The sequence below is a fragment of the Miscanthus floridulus genome, chromosome 5 (genome assembly GCF_019320115.1).
Source record: "Miscanthus floridulus cultivar M001 chromosome 5, ASM1932011v1, whole genome shotgun sequence".
NCBI lineage: Eukaryota > Viridiplantae > Streptophyta > Magnoliopsida > Poales > Poaceae > Miscanthus > Miscanthus floridulus.
Window position 1 is genome coordinate 105,660,508 of NC_089584.1, and position 18,933 is coordinate 105,679,440.

Sequence of the window (18,933 nt, forward strand, 5' to 3'; positions counted from 1 at the left end):
TCCGGTCCCATCGCCTTACCTCCTTTCATCCTTTTCAACGCCTCTCTGACCTTAGATTCTTGGATTCTCCGCACAAAGCGTCTATTGGTGTCATCAAAAGAGTCATCCAACTGAAAGGTTGTGTCCATATTCTCACCATTGAACAATTTATCAAAATACTCTTGCCATCGATGTTGGATCTCATCCTCCTTCACCAAGAGATGCTCCCTTTCATCCTTAATGCACTTAACTTGGTTGAAGTCCCTTGTCTTTCTCTCACGAACCCTAGCCATCCTATAAATGTCCTTCTCTCCTTCCTTCGTACTCAAATGTTGGTAAAGATCCTCGTACGCTCTACCCTTTGCCACACTTACAGCTCGCTTTACAGTCTTCTTTGCCACTTTATACTTCTCTATGTTGTCCACACTCCTGTCATGGTACAAGCGTCTATAGCATTCTTTCTTCTCCTTAATAGCCCTTTGGACTTCCTCGTTCCACCACCAAGTATCTTTAGCCTCGCCTCCACTTCCTTTGGTTACTCCACACACCTCTGAGGCCACCTTCCGAATGTTGGTTGCCATCTTCTCCCACATGTTGTTTATGTCCTCTTCTTCCTTCCAAGAGCTCTCTTTGATAACCCTTTCCTTGAATACCTCTGACGTCTCCTCTTTCAGTTTCCACCACTTTGTTCTTTTAATCTTAGCTTGTTTATCCCAATGGGCACGCACCTGAAAACGAAAGTCTACCACCAAAAGCTTATGTTGAGAAATAACACACTCCTCTGGTATCACCTTGCAATCCAAGCATGCTTGTTTATCCTTTCTTCTCGCGAGGACAAAGTCAATCTGGCTAAAGTGTTGTCCGCTACTGAAGGTCACTAGATGAGATTCTCTCTTTCTAAAGAAAGTGTTGGCTATCATCAGGTCAAAAGCTACCACGAAGTCCAGAACTTCCTCCCCCTCCTGATTCCTACTACCATACCCAAAACCTCCATGAACTGCCTCGAAACCTGCGCTTGTAGTACCTACATGCCCATTAAGATCTCCTCCTATAAAAAGCTTTTCACTACTAGGTATAGCTCTAACCAGGCCATCTAAGTCTTCCCAGAACTGTCTCTTAGCACTCTCATCGAGGCCTACTTGGGGGGCATACGCACTAATTACGTTCAAGACCATATCACCAATGACAAGCTTGACTAAGATAATCCTATCTCCTTGCCTTCTCACTCCCACCACACTATTCTTGAGGCTCTTATCAATCAAAACTTCTACTCCATTTCTATTCGCGACTGTCCCTATGTACCAAAGCTTGAAACCTGTATTATCCACCTCCTTCGCTTTCTGACCCTTCCATTTAGTCTCTTGAACGCATAATATATTTACACACCTCCTACTCGCGGTATCAACTAATTCTCTTAACTTACTTGTAAGTGACCCTACATTTCAACTACCTAAACGAATCCTAGTTGGTTCGACTAGCTTCCTTACCCTTCGCACCCGTCAACTCAAATGCGAAGACCCTTGCTCATTTTTCACTACACCCGGGCGCCGATGTAGCGCGCCACTAAGGAAGCGACGACCCGATCCTTGATCACTTGACACCATGCCCAGATCACGACACGGCGCGTCACGGGGGTGATGACCTGACCCTTGCCCATTTAACACCATACCCGGGTTCCGATATGGCGCGTCGCTAAGAGGGTTACGCCCCAACGATTTTCTTTCGGGTTTCATCTCCATTAAAGTGGCTAAATTTTTACATTGGCTCGCCACGCCTAACACAACCCTCCTCCTTTACTAGGGCTTAGGACCTGCTATGCTGGGACACCAAAGGCGCCCCACCATAGGCGGAGTTAAATTAGTTTCATTAAATATGCCCATCGAAATATGTCATGACACTTGTATTTATTTGGTATTGTATATGTCAATATATTTTTCTACAAATTGGGTTGAAGTTAGAGAAGTTTAACTTAGGATAAAACTAAAATGTCCTACATTTTAGAATGGATTGAGTATCTTTACTTGCTGACGTATCTTTGTGTTAAGCGGTTCTCTTGTCTATTACATTTTGATTGACATACTACTGGAATTGGCAACAAACCGGCAGTTAACATTTATCAACCACTCCCCCATTAAATAAGTGTTGCTTTTGGTGCACTTGTAGGGTAGTACCATATAGTTCATTATTTCCTCATGTCCCTTACCTAGCAAGTCAGTGATGTTACATAATAACAACAAAGCCTTTAAGTCCTAAATAAATTAGGGTAGGCTAAAGTCAGTGATGTTAGCGGGCTAATATTTATTTTTGCTTGTAACTGGGTCAAGTTGCCTCGGTTCCATCTGTCCCTCGTACCTCTGGTGATAAGAAGAACCTCACAGCTACAGCTGCATGAGGTCCTGCAACCTGTGTCACCTACAAGACAATCTTAGTTGCACGATGTGAATTCTGGAATTACTTAAGTTTACTTTGATCAAACAGCATTGTCATAGGTATTCAGCTTTGAAATATTTGACCTGTATATTGTTGGTTGAATACCAGTCTACATCATATGCGTGGGTATGTGCTGGTAATGTACCTACCCGAAACTTGAGTGTTCGCTTGTACAGTTATGGGCTTATTATGGTCACTCCAAACTTAGCATGTCTAGATAGGCCATAATGAAGCATCATTACCATAAATTTATTGACATTTGATTAGGCAACAATTGGTTATTGGTTCTTGTTAGTGCACCACTCATCATCATCTTATTCTAGAACTTCCTCCTGCCCTAATACTAAGAGCACGTCTGGTACCGGCTTATCTGGGGTAGGTAATCTGGTTCCTTGTTTGGTGAGTGACTTCAAACGACAGCGGTTGCTTTGCTGATGCATTAGACGTTACTAGCAAAATCATGAAGTTTGGCTCATAGTTCTCAATTTTCATGAATGCATGCATGTCGTATATCTGAAACTACTCTAGATTGAATCTTAATGTTTCAAACTACTTGGCTGGACATTCTTTTTGTAAGGCGGTAGATGTAAGTAAGAAGCATCGGTGCTGAACTAAATGGAGTACGGCAAAGAGCCAATGTAGTGGTTGGTACAAATGTGCTGTGCTCATGATGAAATGTCTTCTGGCTAAGCCCTCTGTTCTCCAATTGCTGGGGACTGGGGTTTGAATGTTTGATCAATAGTTCAATACAAACGGGGAAGTCAGCACCAAACCCATGTTACATGTTTCATGCGCCTATATATTAATGTAGCTTGTTTCGGCGTTAAAAACAAATTGAGGGTACTCTGGCCGTATGTCATTTTCCCATAGGCTGGAGCAGGACTGGTCGACTTCATAGATCTTTTTACCTACATTTAAGGCTAATGTGGTCACCAGCTCGATGCATTTATTGACGGATTTGGTTCCCTCTAGATCTGCTTCTTGTTGAAGCAAAAAAAAAAAAAAAAACTAGTTTTTTCGTTGTAAATAAATTAAATTTTGACTCAAGCTACAGCTAGGCTGCGAAGCACTCGTGGAGCAAGATTTGTACATGCTGTATGGGTTGAATTATTAGGATCTAGGTCTTGTTTAGATCTAGGGCATAAATTTTAGGGTGTCATATCGGGTGTTATATGGAGGTATTGCATGTGGTGTTCAGATATTAATAAAAAACAATTACAGAATTCGTCAGTAATCCGCGAGGCGAATTTATTAAGCCTAATTAATCCGTCATTAGCACATATGTTATTGTAGCACCACATTATCAAATCATGGACTAATTAGGCTTAAAAGATTTATCTCGCAAATTAGTCGCAAACTGTGCAGTTAGTTATTTTTAGTCTATATTTAATACTCTATACATGTGTCAAATATTCGATAGGATAGAGAATAAACTTTAGGGGAAGGAACTAAACCAATGGAAAAGTTACTCTCTGATGCACAAACAGTATTGTAGCCTTTTCTGTTTCGTTTTTAGAGAATTTTTTTCTCGAATATGCACTGAGTGTGCATATCATTGTATTAGAAGAAAGCAAGTTTAGATTACAAGAGTAAGCGACCGAAGGCCACGCTGAACACAGGGGCTACATTGCTACATAACAACACACGACTCCGGGAGAGGACCTGCCATGGCTAACGCCCAACGAGGCTTCCAAGGCCTTTTGCTCCGGCCTGAATCCATCGGTCCCCTTCATCCTTGATGAGCTGCATAAGCTCAGTCGCCGAGGCTGAAGACCCACGAAAGCATCTTGCATTGCGCTCTTTCCACACATGCTAAGAGATGAGGGCGAACAGAGAGTCTATGCCGGACCACTGCGGATCGTTGCAGCCTTGTCGTTGTTTCAAACCGCCGACTAGTAAATTTGTATTTGCGCGTCTGGCCCAGATGGTGTGCTCAGAGGACACAAGGGTTTATACTGGTTTGGGTAGAATGTCTCTACGTCCAGTTTTAGGCTGCTCATGTTATCGGCACTTGTTTGTAGTAGGGTTATAAACGGGCGAGAGAGGGAGAAGGTCCCAAGTCTCTCATGAAATGATCGAATGGAGTTGAATCTAGTCGAACTCATTGAGCCGTTGAGCCCTTGAGCCATTTTTTCCCTCGCCTTCGTGGGGCGTCCTGCTTTCCCTTTTATAGATGAAGGGGAAGGCGCATGTTACATGTGAGAAAGAGAAAGAGCAGAAAAGCGAGGGAGAAGAAGGCCTCCAGAGTCGCGGTGCCCTTCATCTCCTTCACGCGGGTCCTGCTGGTCCTGTGGATGATGACGGTAATGGCTTCACGTCACGACCCTGTTCGCCACTGGCGCTACATGCGGGTGTCATCAGCCGATTGTGGCGCACCATTTCATCCTGACGGGCTGCATGGTCAACAGGTATCTCTAACGGAAATCGTGCGGGGATTAGGTAGCATAGCGTCGGCACGCCCGACACTGTTGGTGACGTGAGTCCTCAGGTATGGCCCATCGTGGCCACGGATCACGTCAAGACAGGCCCACTCCTTTTTCTAATGTCACAAGTTTGACTCTAGATTCGTACTCTTAGACCTAGAGTGGTTGGAGGCGGTACGGACCCTCGTCGAGCGAGGCAGAATCCCCCTTTGAGGGGTCTAGCGAGGCGAGGTCCATGCCCAAGGGGTCGAGCGAGATGGAGCCCACACCCTCAGGGTCGGGCGTGATGGAGTCCGTGCCCTCAGGGTTGGGCGACACAGAGCCAATGCCCTTAGGGTCGGGCGAGGCGAAGACTGTGCCCGAGGGGTCTGGCTAGACGTAGCTCGCGCGCTTGGGGTCAGGCGAGACAGAGCCTGCACCCGAGGGGTCTGGCAAGATGAGCCCGCACCCTCCAGATCGGGCGACACGGAGCCCGTACCTTCGGGGTCGAGTGAGATAGAGCTCGCACCCTTAGGGTTGGGCGAGACCAAAATACGCCATCCGAGTGAGTTATCGTTCACAACCATCAACCTCCTTCTATTAGGTATCCCTAATACTAATACCCAACAGTAGCCTCTGAGTCTACGGAGGAGTAGGATACCCGTTCGAAGGCTTTTTTAGGTGGAAGGATTCTGAGGGTCTTGATCTCCCTTTGTAGGCCACATGATGTCTTGGTACGGCTGTGATTCCTTTTCGTCACGTTCGGACTCTTTGGGATCATGTGGCCGTGGGATTCAGGGGGTCAAAATAGATCTCTCTTGATTCTGATCCCCTGCTAGGATCCAATCGATCCGCCATTGTCATGCGATTGCGTATTCGGTCTCCTTACGAGTCCAACTTCCCCCGAGCCCCCGCGCGTAGTAGGGGTCCTGTCGAGGGGTTAGCTCATCTTGTGGTCATCCTCCCTCAAGCGTTTTTTCGATAAAAATGGAGGGGCTGAGCCGTGCCATGTTTTCCTCGATGGATGAATTATGGTGCTCGATGAGCTGTTAACAGGCTAGTCCGAGTGGGGCCTCGGCTTCCCATTCACGGTGGTCCGGCATGGGTCAGCTAGTGACCGACTCTAGATTCCTGATGGCTAGTCCATATAGTTCTCAGGCCCATTCGACCGGTCTCAAGGGCTCGTTGCCTTTCTTTAGGGAAAAACTATGGATCGTGCACCAGCCAAGACTCAAATGTGGGCCAGGATGCCCGTGGCTCTCGTGCGCCTGGGTGTTGGCCACTAGCGGGCCCATCCTTAACCACCCCTCACTCTAAAGGTTCCCTAGAGCAGTTGTGAACCCATCAGTGGGCCAACTTTTGAATTCTTGGGCCTTAATGGGTTGTGGGAGCGTTTTCAGCTCCGTATCCCTCCTTACCTGTAGCGGTTTTTGGCCCACTTAGGGGGCAAACCGTCATCCAGTGCGCCCTTTGAGAGGGCAGGCGGGGGTGGTGTGTGCATGATTCCCTAGGAGGCGAAGTGATGAGGCACGATAGGCGCGTCGACCGAGGCAGATAGTTCACCTCTCGCTCCACCTTCCCCTATAAATAGGGGCCTTTCCCTTCGTCATTAGTACGCTTAACCGTAGCCTCGTCTTCTCCGCTTCCCCATCGCCAGTGCCTAGATTTCTTGTCTTCGCTCTTCTGCCGCCAACAAAGTTCTTGTTCTTCCACCCTTGCTTCCCATGGAGTCGTGGTATCGCTCTGACGTCACCCACGTGCGCGTGGATGGCCTCATCAAGTGTGGTCTTCTCCATGGGAGAATCGAGGCGGTGGAGTGGCTCGTGCCCAGTCGTGAGGGGGCGCCGTCGTCGCCCGATGGCTACGTCGTGTCCTTCGTGCCCTTCCACGAGCGTGGATTCATGATTCCTCCCCACCCATTCCCCTAGGGGCTGCTTCACCACTACCAGATCGAGTTGTGGCACCTAAATCCCAATGGGATCTAGCACATCACGACCTTCATCGCACTATGCGAAGGGTATCTAGGGATCAAATCCCACTTTGAGCTATGGAGGTACTTCTTCTCTGTCTCCCCGCACAAGAAAAGGGAGAGAAGTGGGGACCTGTCGATGCCGATGGGATGTGCAGGTATCCACCTCCGAGGCACTACAAGGTTCTACCTCTAATGCCACGCCATATGATTGCAACACCACTAATTTGGTTGCCATAGGTGGGTCGTATTGCAACCTTTTCAAAAAAATGGTTGCAATATGTGCCTATAATGCAACGGACTAAATTTGTTGCAATATGTGTGGTTTGACGTTGAACAGGCTTGTGCTACTGCAACCATTTAAGAATTGTGTTGCAATTAGTAGGCATTATTGCAATGGCATTTTTGAGTTGCAATAGTATTGGTTTTTGTTGCAATTACTTGGTGTTATTGCAGCTATATTGGATTTGGTTGCTTTTGCTTGTAACTATTGCCACGGTTATTATGGGTTACAATAATGTTCCATGGTGTTGTAATTGCTAGGGTGGTTATTGCAACAAGATTTCTGAATGGATGCAATAGCATGTTCCTATTGCCATGGTTTTCTGGGGTTGTAATAATTTTTTGTGGCATTGCAATTGTTAAGTACTTATTGCAACTACAATCCTAAATGGTCGCAATATCATGTTAATATTGCCACGGTTTTTTGTGTTGCTATAGGCTACCGCTGATGCAACGACCTAAAAGTGTTGCAATATACAAAATTGGTTGCAATATACAAAATGCTCCATGCATTAGACTACCCCTGATGCAACAGCCTAAAAGTGTTGCAATATACCAAAAATGGTTGCAATAGACAAAATGCTCCACGCATTTCTGAATAATGTATTCTATTGACAAAAAAAATGTTCCATAGAGGATTTGATCCCAGGAACTAAAGTACAAGCAAACACTCATCTACCACTGGGCTACTGAGGTGTGTTCGACATTAAGCCACCTTTATATTACTTGTTTACATGATGAAGATGGCTAATTCACTTCATATGTCAACAAGGACGATAACCATCTGCATCTTCCATGACAATTTCAGAAAACAAAAAAAAATTGTCCAGCTTGCTGACATTTGTGCTTATGATAGAAAACAAACATGAGCATAACAGTTTAAAGACCAACTACAACTATTCGTTATCCCGAACAATGAGATTGTTTTAAAAAAAATCTAGAAAAAACATCACTGTTGTACAAAGGATTAGTATTTAAACAAAGAAATCATCTTCTAGACTTTCTACTGCAACTGGTGCAACAACTCCATTGTCAATGTAGGTGTCATCTTCATCATCATCATCCTCATCAAGTAAGACCGCATCATCTGGTTCGAGAACTACTTTGCCACGCACCTGATTAATAACAGAGGCATCACCAATTGTGCCTTCCTTGTCTAGTCTTGTCCAATTTGACAAATCCTCATTTGGGCCTAATAGATTCATGTCTTGGATTCCCACATCAAGTAGATCGACTTCCATGTCACCCTCATTTTCTGCTGCTGGCATGGCAAACAAATTTCTTGTCTCACCGCAACAACACTAGACCATCGTGGCTTGTTCATGAGGATGACAAAAAACACTAGTTCAGCCTGTGTTGCCAGAATGTAAGGTTCATTTGAATATCTGAACCTGGAAGTATCAATATCAATAACACCATATTTATCCCTACTGTATCCTCTACTTCTGTTGGTACTGGCAGTCGGCACATCATACCAATCACACTGAAATAATAAAACTTCTTTTTGTGCAGGGAACTCAAGTGAGATCATTCTTCTAATCACTCCATACCAGGTCATGTTGCCAGTAGTACCATCACCCCTCACAAGCACACCACTGTTTTATGTGATGAGGTTTCTCTCAATGGTAGTCGTTCGAAATAGCCAGTTATTGATGTAGCATCTATTGAACACACGAGCTCAATGGTCCGGTCCTTGAGAAAGGGCATACATAAGTTCACTTGCTTCACCTTTCTCGTATAGTTTGGTGATCTACAAACATAGTTTGAAAACAAATGCCAGTTAATAAGTACATCATTCTAACCATCACGTGGAATAAAAAAATTAAAAAATAGAACTAACCTTGCCCTCGAACCACCTTACAAAGTGCTCCTCGTGTCGTTTATTAAGATTCCTTATACTATTTTTTAGTTCTTCCATGTGCTCGCTGCATCGAAATAGCCAATTAATTAATTAGTTGATGCCAGAAACAAAAAGTAGAGTAATTAATGATGGTATATTGCAACTTACTTGACCCATGGTCTGGCTTCATCGCAGTTACTAATTATGTAGTGCCTCATCTTCCGAACCTCATCTGCACCAAATATCTTGGTAGTCTGTCCTCTCCTCTTGTAATCCATTTCTCCAAATACGCTTAGACTAGATGGCGGCTCATTCACTATTGTACTTTCATGATGATCAGTGTGATTCAGCTTGGTGTTGACGTCCAAGAATCTAGAGCAAAATGTAAGGCACTCCTCGGCTATGTATCCCTCGGCTATTGAACCTTCTAGGTGTGCCTTGTTTCTCACATAGCCTTTAACAGTACGTAGATACCTCTCAACTGGATACATCCATCTATAACACACGGGCCCTCCAAGTTTAGCCTCTTCAGCTAGATGAACCAGCAAATGAATCATGATATCAAAAAATATAGGTGGGAATACCATCTCAAGCCGACAAAGAGTCTCTTTAATTGAATTGCTAAGTTTGTCAAGATCTTCTTCCACAAGCTCCTTCGAACAAAGTGCACTAAAGAACCTACTAAGCTGAATCAATGGCATGACAACTTCTTTGGGCAAAATCTTTCTGACGACTAAGGGTAACAATTTCTATAGAATAATATGGTAGCCATGTGTTTTCAGTCTAGACACCTTACAAGCATTTGCGTCAACACATCTCCTTATATTGGAGCTAAACCCATCAGGCATCTTCGCTCCATGTAGAAATTGGCATAAACTTTTCTTGTCAGCCTTATCTAAAAAGTACAAGGCTGGTGGCAAGGTATAATTATCATTGTCAATGATAGGGTGCTGATCTTGCCTTATCCCTAGCCGTTCCATGTCAAGTCGGGTCTTCTCATTGTCCTTACATTTACCTTCAATTTCAAGCAAAGTACCCAATATGCTCTCGCATATGTTTTTCTCAATGTGCATCATGTCCAAATTATGCCTTATGAGCAAAGAAGACCAGTAAGGGAGCTCAAAAAATACTCTTCTTCCTCCAATTGTGCCATCTTTTATCTTCATCACGCTTCCTCTTTTTTGATGTCGCCTTTCCAAATATCACTTGATCAAAAGTTTCATACTGGTCCAATACCTGTTGACCAGACAGTGGTACTAGAGCCTCCCTGGTTTCCACCTCATTGTTGAAGCTCATCTTGTTCATGCGCCAGGATGGTTCGACAGCAAAAAACGACAATGTCCCATGTAGCAGTGCTTTTTTCCAAATCTCAACCACAAATAATCCATATCCTTGTGGCAGTATGGACATGCAAATTTGCCTTTTATGCTCCAACCAGAAAGCATCGCATATGCAGGAAAGTCATTAATTGTCCAAAGCAGAATAGCATGTAGTTTAAAATTCTTCTTTACCTTGTCATCCCATGTATCAATTCCCTTTTCCCAAAGATCCTTTAGCTCATCAATGAGGGGCCTCAAATATACATCAATATTCATTCTAGGAGATTTTGGACCAGGAATTAACATTGACATAATCCAATAAGGTTGTTTCTCAAACAACCAAGGAGGCAAATTGTAAGGGATGAGGATAACAGGCCATGTGGTGTATGTAACATTTTGCATGCCAAAGGGGTTGAAGCCATCAGAAGCAAGACCCAACCTAATATTATGAGCTTCCTTTGCAAACCAACCATACTTGTTATCCACATGCTTCCATGCCTTCAAGTCAGCAGGGTGACGCATTTTGCCATCATCGACCAATTCTTCCTTATGCCATCGCATTTGTGATGATGTGCTCTTTGTCATATATAATCTTTGTAGCCGAGGAGTAAGAGGAAAGTACTATAGGATTTTACATGGGACATGCTTCCTATTTGTTGTATCAGCATCACCATCCACAACGTCCTTGTGGGCACCGTCATTGGTCGTTTTCCACCTAGACTCGCCACATTTGGGACATGTATCTAGATTTGCGTTTTCCTTCCAAAATAACACACAATCCTTCTCACAGGCATGTATCTTTACATAGTCCAAGCCTAGATCTCAAACCACCCTTTGCACTTTCTCCATTGTGTTTAGGACACAGTGGCCTTTAGGAAAAAACCTTGAGAATAGAATAAGTACCCCCTCCAATGCTCTGTTACTAATACCATACAAGCACTTAACCTAGAAAAGTGCAACAATAAAAGAGACCTTAGTAGCATCCTCACAACCTGGATACAATTTCTTTTCTGCCTCCAGTAATAATTTGAAGAATATCTTTGCATGTTCATTTGACTGTTCATTGTCATTAGTATCTCTGATCTCTCCATGTATAGCGCCTCTGATTAGGGATCTAACCAAATTAGTGACACCACGATCGTCATCACTTGGTGTGCCTTCTTCGTTGTCTACTCCAACTTCATATGGTGCAGATTCGTTGTCTACTTCTATATTAGCTGGTGGTGGTGCATCATTGTGTACTTCTACATCAGCTGCTGGTGCATCTTCGTTGTGCAATCCCACATCTGAACCTTCCCCTTCCCTGATAAAGCTTTCATCAAACCCTCTATGAAGCAAATGAAGCTGAACCAGAGGCCGTGGTCTGTATGCCATGCATACACATCTAGGACATGGACACACAACAGTTCCACCTCTCGATGTGCCACCAAATGTGATGTCTAGAAAATTTTGGAGATTCTCCTACCACTCAATTGAAGAACGAGGCAAGCGCATCCAACTCCTATCATCACCTGACATTATTTTGCAATGACGAGATCACATCAAACACACCATGGTGGACGGGAGGAGGAGTCATCGAATGAGCAGAGGAGTTGGATAGGCACTGGATCGATGGCGATGCTCGACACCAAACGTCACGAGAGGAGGCGCCGTCGATGATGCAAGGGTTTCAACTGAACTAGAACAGGAGAAGAACTCTATGTCGCACATAAAAATTGCATCCATGGGAAGGCTTCTTTGCGCTGCCCCTCCTGTGCATTGTGGGCTAGGCCATTGATCAGTTTAGGCCCAGTCATGTTGGTGCTGGGCACGCTAGGAGCGTTGACCATTTTAGTACCACCTCGGATGCATATGGAGAGACACACCAACTTAAATACTCAGTCGTCGTTTGCTGTACTGAACTTCCAAATACTCAATCTTTGACCACCTAGCTCGGGTCGCATCCTCTCGAGCAATCGCACCTATCCATGGGCTACACTGCTTGTAGGGCCCATGGTTCTCTCGTGGCTGGCCCCTCTAGCACAGGCGCGCTATGTACGAGAATTTGTGATCCGAAGCCCAATTTTTTGGGTAAATTTTAGTTGAAAACAGGCGTTAAAAAAAGATCACCATGAACAAGTGGAATGCACATGCTAGTAACACGTTGAATAGGAGATCGATCTTCATTAACCAAAAACATAGTTCTAGCACTACAAGTTGAGCCAACCAGCCATGGACATCATTAGGCAAAAGCAAAAGAAACGCAACAGCTCGCTAATTCACAGCTTGCATACATAGAGAGAATTAGTTTTTGATCCCCAGTCTCCTTTCAAACACCATAATTTCATGGCATATCCTGCAGTCCTCACTGCAAAATAGGCTAACTTGTTCCTAGCCCGTACCCTTGCCACAGGCGCCTCCAGCGCATGGGAAGTCACCGCAAACTGGTGCCAGCGGAAGCATATCACCATGATCGCGCCATGTAACTCTGGTGATGAGGCACGTGGCCTCCTCACGGCACACCCGGTATCCATCGTTGCGCAGCTCCTTTGGGACGGTGCTCCCGCTCGCTGCCAAACCATCCTTGCCTTCGACGTAGCGGATGTACATCTTCGCGATGTCATCGTCCATGGCCCCACTATTGTTCCTATACATCATTAGGGCATACAGGTAGCCCCCACATCATGCCCACCTATAGTGACGTGGGAGAGCTCATGGAGGGATGGCTGGGGGGCAGCGAAGAAATCTACTATCCCGGTGAGGGTGCAAGCCTCCGGGTTCCCCACACCAACCAGCAGAGCAGGGAGGGCATAGTACTTGTCTGGCTCATTCCATTGCATATCCTCCTAGTATGTTCTGAGCAATGCCACGTGCCATCCGATAGATGGGTCACCGCACGCATGGTGCATGACCCTATAGGTCGCCTGTAGCCTACCGAGGTTGTCCATGGGCTGGAAGGAGGTCACAGCAACGTGGCCGATGATGTCAATGAGCACCTCCATAAGGAGGTCTATGAGCAATCGACAGTGCCTCCTCAATGCCATGAACATATAGAGGTGGAGGGTCAGGAAATCTAAGGGGGAACGGTGGAAGGGGCGATGGTGGGCTACATGCTGAGTTCTTGAAAAGCTCTTTTTATGATATGGCAAGGAGACTACAGAGAGGGGGCAGGGTATAGGAGGAGTTATAGATATTAACCACTGTCGATGCCTTGGGAACTGCCGAAGAACAAGCAGAGGAGACGAGGAGATGGGGAGATGTATGTGTACATGCCTTCATAGGCATACGTGTACATGCATTCAAAGGGGTATAGTTAGCTGGAAGATGACTGTTTGCCTAGTGCACTAGTGCACTAGTTTGTCCTTGAGGATTCAACACCAGTGTCTGCATGCAAGCTGCAGCATAACGTAGGCCTACAGCACGACTACGACTGGCATTACACCAAGACGTAGGCCTAGTACTCAAAAACTCTATTGACTATGACTGACATTACACGGTGACACAGCAAAACATGACATGCCCCGAGATGGTAGATGGTGGATATGACAGATTAGTCTTAATTATGAAGATAACTTTCGCATGCTTTTGTATGTAGCATATCATATACTATGGTCTTCATGACAACGACCAAGATGCATCGCCACATATAGTACCAATCCAAGGGACGATGTAAGCAAAACGAGGTCATACAATGCAACGTGGAATATGTAAGCAAATAAAACGAGGTCATACAATGCAATTACTGCTGGTGCTGCTGCCATGTTTTTTTCAGCACCAGTAAATTATTACATCGACCTAAGACATAGATTAATCACTAGTGCTACTAATTACTGCCGGTGCTATCGCATGCATTGTCCCCAGCTATCGGTGCTTTGAGCTATGAGTGGGAAGGGTGCTTGGCTTCTTGATGCGTGGTGGTGCAATGGCGGCTGACGGTGCATGGGTGGGTGGAACTGACAGTGCATTAACTCGCACCCCTTGAAAGACGGAGCGCCTACGTTGGGAACCAGTGCGAGCAGCCAAGATGGACTCCTTGGTAAACGTGGCATCTCTTTGTGGGGAAGTGAAGGGCCACGACCAGTCGAAGGACTGGGTAAAACGGTGGCTCTTCATGGGAACCACGCGAGCAGTGTGGCTAGGGAGTTGAAGGGCCTACACGCAAAGTAGGGACAAATAATCACTCAAAGGAATAAATTCCTTCAGACTTACCGAAATCAGGTGATAGCTCAATGGTTTGTCCACTGCTCTGGAACTTGTAGGCTTTGGTTCGATTCAGGGATGCAACACATTTTTTTGCATTTTCTTTCAATTTATATTCCTTCATTTTTAATTTACAAATTTTTTAGTCCTAATTTTTTTGCCAATTTAGGTCTATACAATTCCATTATATATTTTCTTAAGTCCTAACACAATGTGCATGAGTGGATGCTATCACAAATATAAAGGTAAGTGTATATCACTAGCCTGGTTTAATTTATCACAAATACAAATACAAAGATAAGTGTATCTTGGTGTCACAAACCCAAACCTAGGTACATATGTCACGCTGCGAAAAGATGGTTTGTGCAATAAATCCTATCCTTGAGGAGATCGATTACCAATTTGCACTAAAACATTGTCTGAGCTCCCACATGAAATCACCTCAAGGCAAAGAAGGTGACATTGAACAAGATACACCTATATGATATGCCATATATATGATACACCTATATGATACACATTTGATCAAACAAGATTCCAACTTGTCTATTCATAAGCCCCTGGTACCTTGGACACATTCGAAAAAGGTATGTTCATTGTAGAGTACGTAAATAGTAAAGCAAATGATAAAATGTTAATACAAGGGGTCGAGTAACACAATGCAAATAAAACCATGTGAAAGGAAAAAAGTTTTTCAAGAAATTGGAAAAAAGAATCACCTGATTTGGACAACAAATGCGGAATCTAAACACGTTTAATGTTTTTACAATGAATCAAAATAAAAAAGATGAACACCATGAACCGAACTAGAACAGCATATGAACCCGGCGCCAACAAGTGGGTCCCTCATATCAGTGGCACGCCAGCCCAAAACTATGTATAATAATGTAGACAAGCAAGAAGTGAAACAAAACAACCAGTAACTCAATGGTGTCTACGACAGTGATATAAATCGACGTTCCAGGTTCGATCCTTGTTCTCCACCCTTTTTCCACTTATTTGTTTTGTAATTTTTGCTAAAAATTGGCTTGGCGCCCGCATGTAGCCATTTACCGCCTAATACCCCGCCCATTATGCGAACAAAATGAATCTTAACATCCCCACTTCCTCATTATCCTCCCCATCTCCTCCAATTCTTTCCTTACCCTCCCCCAACTCGGTTCCTGATCTACACCCACCGCCGCCACTTGTCTTCACCGTATCATCATCATTGGAGGGGTGCCGGTGCAGGACTGCCCGTACCCAGAGGCCGCTGCGACGTGCCTCCCCACCGTCGGTGCTCAAGCCTCAAGGACTCCCAGACTTCCTCTTCATCAAAGTTATGGCAACCCTATGGCCATTGATCTATTCACTTTTCACTTATGAAAGAGTAATGCATGTACCTATGGGTCTATGTAGTTAATTTGTTCAATGTAGTTGGACTGCAGATTGCATCAATGGAGACTCAATCGATGTCACCTGCGTTCAACATGCCAACACCTGCTTCATTGTCCAGACCTAGGCCGACGATGTCGCTTTTTCAAACACCTTCGTCCAGGACAGCGACACCTCCTGCCGATGAAGATGGAGGTGATGGCAGCCAATCACAAGAAAACCTCCGGCGTTCCACTCAGGACGACGATAGGTAACGACACAATGTCTGTTTGGATGCTACTGCAATGATTTAGAATTTGACAAATTACTTCAATAATAGTGAGATCCTTCAATAAACAGTAGTGAGATGCTTCAATAATATGAAGGACACATTATTGTTTGCCATTCTCAAGTTGTTCCTTCTTTAAATATTGTTTAGGGTGTGCTTATGTTTCTTATTACATTCTATGACAGCTCAGAACAAACATGGATTGTTTCTTTCACTTGCAAGGGGGCACCGAGGGGGGGGGCAATAATTTGCTCAATATACAATAGCCAGGGACGAGCTCACATTTGGTAACTTAATAACAATGAAATCAAATTTGGGGTATGGTACCAGGGACTACTTGTACTATAAGAGGAGAAGTGATAACTCTGTAGCAACACTAAACGATATCGAATATGATGTCGATGCAAATGCAATGATATCAAGTAATGCAGAGGAGAGGGAGGTCAGATTAGTATTGTCAAGGGATCAAATAATAGAGCGAACTATGGACATAACACCCATTAAATTGCCAAGAACTGTGGCATCAAATAGTGAACATTCCATAGATGAGTCACTTGATGATTACAAGGTGTGGCTTAATAATATGCATAGACAGGGCCAAGGCATGGGTAAGTTATGTTGCTGCCCTATTATGAATTATTATATTATATTATATTGCAATGGCCAAATCACTAATAGCAGCATGGCTTTCGTAGATTTTGAAGATATATATAGGGATGACACAGTCAAGACTTACAAAGAATGGTTAAGGGTGCAAGGAAAACTAGATTAAATTAGTAATATATACCTTCTTTTCCCAAAATGTCAACCAACTTATTATTAGTCCTTCGCAATACATTTATAGTTTACACTTGTGACCTATTGTCTGTAGGTGCATATGACAACCCTACAAATCAGATAAATTTACTAAATTCAAGTCAAGATAGCAATCCAACACCACCTCTGAACTAGCCATCACATGCTCGGCATGAGAAAACACAGGGAGATAGTAAGCGATGCTTATTGTGATTTTATTTTGATGTTTAGTTCAGTTCAGTTTTCCCTATATAAATGATTTTGTTTAATCTCTTGCACTGTATATTGTTTCGATGGACAAGACTCCCAAAAGAGGAAGGCACGAGGTACTGTGAAAGGATTGGCAGCCAGCCACAAGAGATCCAAGTAGGGTAGTCAGAAGCTTAAAGTCTAATTCTCTAGACGTGGAGGAGATGTAGGTGAGAACGCACACACATTTACTAATGAAATAGTAGTGTACATAAGGAAAAAAGCACCACTCATTGGGGTGAGAACATGGAAGGATATCCACCAAGATGTCAAAAATTCAATAGTATCTGATATGATGGTAAGTTTCTGATTTGTTTTTGCTAGCATACATAGTTTTGTTACCAAATTATTTAAGAAGTAACCTAGAATTTATGTTTTATATGTTGAACAACATAAGTGGGACATTGAGAATAACGAAGAAAATAGGAAAAAGATATGGACCATCACTAATGAGTATTACAAAGGATGGCGAGCAACATTTAGTGCTACGTACAGGGCATACACCACCTATGAGGAGAGAATGAGACATAAGCCAGAAGAGTTGGACATTGTTGAATGGCACTATCTGGTTTTGTATTTTGGCAAGACAAATTTTCAGGTTTGATGACCTTTACTTTATTCTTGCCATTTGCACTTGATGAAATAAAGGCTATGTTTCGGTACATTGCAATATTTTTTATAATCAACTCCTTGTGCAGAGGGTTAGTTGCAAGAATTATCGGAATCGGCAGAATGTAAAGGTACACCATCGGGCAGGATCAAAGACTTTTTCTCAGTGTAGCTTTGAGAAGGTAATAACTTCAGAAGCACATGACCATGCTTCCTTACCTTTTGAAATATCACTAATTTGTTACATTCTTGCCTAATTAGAGGGACCCAATAACTGGTGATGAGCCAAATGATTCGGACCTTTTCATGATCACGCACAGTAAGAATGGGCAATGGACAAGCCAAGAATCTAGGAATGTCTATGTGAGTATATAATAGTTTGTACAAACCTTATTAACTGATGCAAAGTGAACCCCTACAAAATCATTTTCAATAAACTACTTCAACTGTCCTCCTTTGTTAGGATACTGCATGCAGCAAAATTTTGGAGAGGGAAACAGATGGAGAAGCACTCATCATCTTAGACGTGTAGCAAAGGAGGGGATATGACAGTTAGTTTTACTACTACTAAAGCACTAAGGGATGCTGCGGCTAAGAAACGAGCATTATCCAAAAGGAATCAACAAGCTGGCAAAGCATAGGTGATTTTTGACTCCACTACCTATGAATATTTCTGAATCAGATTTAGTTGGCTAGTTCCTGTCACTATAAAGTAAAATGATACTTAGCTAAATACTAAGTTTCTATTTGCTGAATATACTAATGTTAATGATTATTTCAGGAGCAAGATAGAGTTTGAGTGGAGCGCACAACTGATGGATGGTCAATGTCAAGCTAACCTTTGCTACAGTGCTACACATAGCTTATTACATTTTGAACTGTTCAAAGTAGCTATTGTGCGTCAGATACAACTAAGTTTGATATTGGATGTGGTTTCATTAATGAGTTGTACAAACAAAGCATATTTTGGATTAATGGATGTCTAAATGCTTCTTTCATCATATATTGTTCGGCATTCAATTATTGTTTGAAGCAAACAAAGTGTTGCAATATGGACTATCGACAAAATAATTTGGCATTGCAATATATGATATAGCAACAAACAAATGGTGTTGCAAAAAACATCATACCAACAGAATAGTGGGCGTTGCAATAGAGTCTCCAAACTGTAGCAACACAATAGTTAGCGTGGCAATAGAGGGTCCAACAATAGCAACCGGTACTGATCATTGCAATAG

General features: G+C 43.6%; 1 pseudogene; it reads left to right on the forward strand.

Moving 5' to 3' along the window:
- Positions 1 to 15,836: 15,836 nt before the first annotated feature.
- Positions 15,837 to 18,219, forward strand: LOC136455078 (uncharacterized; annotated as a pseudogene).
- The last annotated feature ends 714 nt before the right edge of the window (positions 18,220 to 18,933 follow it).